General features: G+C 50.7%; 1 protein-coding gene across 3 annotated transcripts in view; it reads left to right on the top strand.

Moving 5' to 3' along the window:
* The first annotated feature begins 637 nt into the window (after window positions 1–637).
* Window positions 638–5,034, top strand: part of Rnf41 (ring finger protein 41) — a 29,820-nt gene continuing 25,423 nt past the window's right edge. For 2 of the 3 annotated variants that reach the window (XM_026778037.1, XM_005371188.3), the window contains exons 1-2: window positions 638–822; window positions 4,702–4,884. The gene's annotated coding sequence lies outside the window, so the exon portion shown is untranslated. Of the gene's footprint in view, window positions 823–930; window positions 986–4,701; window positions 4,885–5,034 lie in introns of those variants that run through there. The other variant, XM_013355170.2, reaches the window with a different exon arrangement.

Here is a 5,034-nt window from a genome sequence, read left to right as displayed (position 1 = left end):
TAGACCAGGCTGGTCTCGAACTCACAGAGATCCGCCTGCCTCTGCCTCCCGAGTGCTGGGATTAAAGGCGTGCGCCACCACCGCCCGGCGCGCTCTGGGTTTTTTGAAGAGGCATCGTGAATGCTGCCAGAGTGTGCGGCTGGCAGGCGGGCGACCCTTAGAACACCCCTGATCAAAGCTTTGCGGCAAGACACTCCCTCCCCACCCCGCAGCCTTCCAAGTTAACTGCTGTATCCATTCCCGTGACAGTGAGTCACAAGGTCGGGAGGCTCGGCGAGGCTGACCACAGCTCTGGAAACTGAGGGACTGGGAGGACAGCAGGTCACCAGTTGCCCCGAGGCTGTCTCGCCCCGGCGTTGCTTCAGTTCTAGCACCCGAGACGTGCATTATCGAACGCGGAGCGACTTAGCAGGGCGGTACACCCAGGATCGCCCCAGATTGTCACACCTGAAGGACACAGTCCTCCCTCCCAAATGGCTATAAAGTCCCAGCCGGGGTCCTGAAGAACTTCCGGCCCCGAGAGGAGGCCTAGCTAGCCCAGGTCCCGCGTAGGCAGCTCGCGGGGAGCGTCGGGTCGCCACCGAGTTAAACAAAGGGGCGGGGTTTGGTGACGGGCTTCCGCCCCGTTGCGTAGCAGCAGTGGGCGTGGCAAAGGGTTCGTCCAAGACAACCAGGAGTGGTCGGAATCCTTTTCCCCATCCTTCCCTTCCCCTTCCCCTGCCTGGAAAGGCTGAGACCCGGCACCCCGGCTACCCCGCGGCCGCCGTGGCCTCAGCTCCAGTCTGGCCCCGCGTCCGGAGAACCCAGGCCGCGTCCAGAGCGGTGCGTAACGCGCCTGAGCGAGCTTCTAACCCAGGGTGTGGGGAGGGGAGGGGAGCGGAGGGGGCGAGGTCCCAGTGGATTGGCGCCTGGGTCGGAGATGCCGGGGGTCGAGAGGAAGCGGAAAATGGAGGAAGGGAGTTAGCTCTGCTGGGAGGAGTCGGTGGTGAGCTGGGGGCTCTGGAGCTTGGGGAGGTCCTTTGGAGTAGGAAAGCCTTGGAAGTGCGGGAGTAGCCTTGTGCTGGCCTGAGGACCGGGGAGGAGCAGACCGCTCGGGCTAGGGAACAACGTGGAGTTTAAATGGCAATGATTGACGGGGCTGGAGGCGAGGAAGAGAACGTTCTGGGGGCTAGCCTTGGCAGGAACCGCGGAACCCAAACCTCCGCCCTCCGAGCGCCATAGCTTGGCTTCTTTCCCATGCCTTGTCTTTGGCAGCCTTGTCTTTCTCTTTTATTCCTTCGCCGCTCCTCTCCCCTCCCACCCCTCCGTGGAGGACTCTTACATTCCTTACATCCTTGCCCCCGAATGATTTGCAGCTCCGCTCTCCCGTCTGCACGATCATCTCACTTTATACCCTGGGAATCCACCCCAGCCCAAGGAGGCAGAACAGTTGGTGGGTAGAAAGCAGGGAACAGGAGAAAGAGCCGAAAGCAAGAAGGATTGAGCGTGTTTTTGGATTAGCATACACTTTTCCTACTAAGAAACTAGCTTCATCTCAACTGGTAGCAAATGTGGGGGTCACGAAGGCCACTGTTGTCAGAGCATGACCTGTGAGAATCTTGGCAGGTACTTCTTATTCAATAGTTTTAGCTAATAACTGTTGCTGTTGCTAGTATTTCCTCAAGAAGGAATGGGATTGAATAGCGGTAAGAGAAGGTATTGGTACCACTCTGTTTCCAGTAGACCCCGTGGCAGGGCCTGCTTCCCAGTAATTGAAAAGAAGGAACAAACAATGTCATACATTTCCTCTTGTCCCTGTGAATTTATCCTGTTGCCACAACTAATAGCAGTCTAGAATCTCCTTTTATATTCATTATCTTGTTTGATTTCTGAGATAATATGTAAGATAAGGCAAGTGTCATCTCTGACAGTTGGAGAGACTGAAAACTAAAAGGTTACAATGGCTTATCTGAAGTTGTCTGGTTGTTAGGTGGCAGAGTTATGGCTGGAATAACCCAAGACCTTTCTCTCCGGGCTCTCTGCTTGGTCGACAATCTTTGGTCCCATTTTTCCAGTGCGGGAAGCTTTTTCGTTTCTGGGTGTGAAACTTGACCCTAGGAGACTGAGTATAGCCAATAATCCCTCTTCCTGGAAGCATTTTTTGAGGTCCAGGTGCGTGTGCCAGATTGTTGGGAAATGGGGTATTGTGCAAAGGAAGGAAGCTTTCTGTCTGCCGTGTTATCAGTAGTGTAGAGGAGCATCAGCTCTCACACTCTCTTATGGGCCGCCGGGAAGAGAAAGGGCCAGGTTCTACACCTTCGTCTCTTCACTGGAGAACACACGCTGAGCATGCTGTAGTTGAGCGTGTGAACTGTCGAGCAAATGTTCCATATTCGGGAGATGGAGACTGTGTGTTCTGCACGAAAGTCGTCATCATTGCTGGGTGGGGGTGGCACACACCTTTAATCCCAGCACACAGGAGGCAGAGGCAGGCAAATCTTTGTGAGTTCGAGGCCAGCCTGGTCTACAAAGCTAGTGCCAGGACAACTAGGGCTACACAGAGAAACCCTGCCTGGAAAAACCAACAATAATAATAATAAAATGAAAAAAATCTTTATCCTATTTCATCCCAACATAGCTCTTGAACTATTGATACACACATCACAATAATGCAAGAAGCATGGTTAGCGGGAGTTTGGTTAGTATTCCTGTCTGACACTGCATGGACTTGGTTCCATCTCTGTAGGCATGGCTCTGCCTCTAGTCAGCCCAGCCCTGCTGCTCTGACCTGCCAAGTTGCCCTCCTTGGAACACCACCCCATGTTTCCCTCCTTACCAGTTATTTGAGAAAGGGTCAACCTACCTGTAGTCCAACCCTGTAGCCCCTGCTGACCTTGAATTTGCAGTGATCCTCCTGTCTCAGCCTCCCAGGAGTTGGGTACAGGTAGGAGCTGATTTTTGAGTACCACCAGTTTCCTCAGCCCCCACCCCTCTTCTCTCCTTTTTTAAAGCCTGATTTCCTTCAGGAGTATTTCCCAGTTTTCACCTATAGCTGCATTCTTGGTTGTCTCTGTCAATGGAAGGTGGGGCCTGGATGCTTTGGGTTTTGTTTTTGTTTTGTTAAAGACAGGGTGTCTCTGTGTAGCCCTGATGTCCTGGAACTCACTGTAGACCAAGCCTATCTCAAACTCACAAGCGATCTGTCTGCCTCTGCCTCCCAAGTGCTGGGGAGTAAAGGCGCACACCACCACTGCCCGGCTGACCTTGAACCCCTGCTCTTGATCTCAAGATCCCAAGTGCGAGGATTGCGGTGTGAACCAGCATTTCTGCTTTGGCCTAATTCTCTCTTATTGAAAACTGGGTTTGGACACACTTTAGAAATAGACTTCTTGATTTATTGAGACAGGGTCTCTGTGCTGTCCAGGCTGGCTTGAAACTCAGTGCCTTCCCACTTGAGTCCTGGCTTCCAGGCATGTGCCATCTTGTCCAGCTCAGGGCTTTTTCTGTGGCGTTTTGAAAGTTTTAATTTTTTTTTTTTTTGAGACTGGGTCTCAGAATTCTCCTACTTCACCTTCTGAGTGCTGGGATGACAGGCATGAGCTACCTACCAGTCATGGTCTCCAGAATTCTTTTGACAGGAAATAATTTGCGAGAAAGCACTTTGCAAACATTCGAGGCTAGTACAGGGAAAATAAGAATTCATATGCTGAATAAAGAAGTATAAATACAGGGGCTGGAGAGATGACTCAGTGGTTAAGTGTACTGACTGCTCTTCCTGACAACCAGGGTTCAATGCCAAAAACCTACAAGGCAGTTCACAGCTGTCTGTAACTCCAGTAACAGTGGATCAGTTCCTGGACCAGGCACAGTGTGATACACAGACATAGGAGGCTGTACCCCATATATAAAAAATGAGATAAAATAATTTTTTAAAATTAATGCTTATGTATATCCCCATCAACCAGTTCCAAAACAACTACACAGAGACTTACTATTAATTATAAATGTTCAGCCATAGCTCAGCTTGTTTATAGCACTTATAACAACCCTTTTCTCTTCATCTGGTGCTACCTCCTCTGCGTACTTCCTACCTTGCTTCCTCTCTGTCTCATGGTGTGTCCTACAACTCTGCCTTCTCCCCAGCATTCTCTCCGCCCTGAAAACCTTGCCTCTCCATCAGCCAGTCAGCTTTTTTATCAAACCAATCACGGCGACATATATTCACACAGTGTAAATGAATAGTCCATGTGTGTGTGTGGCAGGGCCCCAGGTACCCTTGAATTTTGATCTTCTTGCCTCCACTTCCAGAACACTAAGATTATGGGCCTGCATCACTACTCCCTCCCCCAGTTTGTGTGGTGCTGGGATGAAGTTCATGACTTTGTACGCACAATCGACCCCTGAGCTACAGACTCAATGCTCCTTATTCTTTTCCTATATGTTTTTAAACAAATCTTGCCTCCAGTAGCTTTGCTTTCTACCTTTGCTGCTGTTTCTTTCCCTCCACTCGCTGTGTTTGACTCTACTAGACCAAGTCCCTCGTTTGTAGAGTGGTACAGAAACCTGCAGCCCTGAGAGGAGTTTCTCAACTGCCACCTGGATGCCCCGCCCACCTGGATGCCCCGCCCACCAGGTCTCCACACTTCCCATTCCCCACCCCTACTGCTAAATGGCAATCATTTCCCTACTGACATTTTTTTTCTTCCCTGTTCCTTTTAATAGATTACTCCTGATTGTGACATCATACCTACCCCTTGGCCATGAAACTTGTCACTAGGAAGAAAGGCTCAGTTGGAGAATAGCCAACAAGATGGGATCCTTGGAGCATTTCCTGAGTGGCCCAGAGCGGAGGCATCAGGGGGTTGGAACCTTGTAAACAGGGAGCCTGCCCCCACCACCTGGAAGGTAAGCAGCCTGGATTTGGAATCTCATTTCAGACTTGCTTCTTTTCTCTGTGAAGATTCCTCCTGACCTCGAAAACCTGGTTCCCTGAAGCTCTCTGCAATGAATGCATGCTATCCTGTTTGTGTCTCTAATTTTGTTGATAGTTTTTTT

This window comes from Microtus ochrogaster, unplaced genomic scaffold (genome assembly GCF_000317375.1).
Source record: "Microtus ochrogaster isolate Prairie Vole_2 unplaced genomic scaffold, MicOch1.0 UNK99, whole genome shotgun sequence".
Lineage (NCBI taxonomy): Eukaryota > Metazoa > Chordata > Mammalia > Rodentia > Cricetidae > Microtus > Microtus ochrogaster.
The sequence above is the reverse complement of the archived record's forward strand: the minus strand, read 5'-3'. Positions and strand labels throughout refer to the sequence as shown.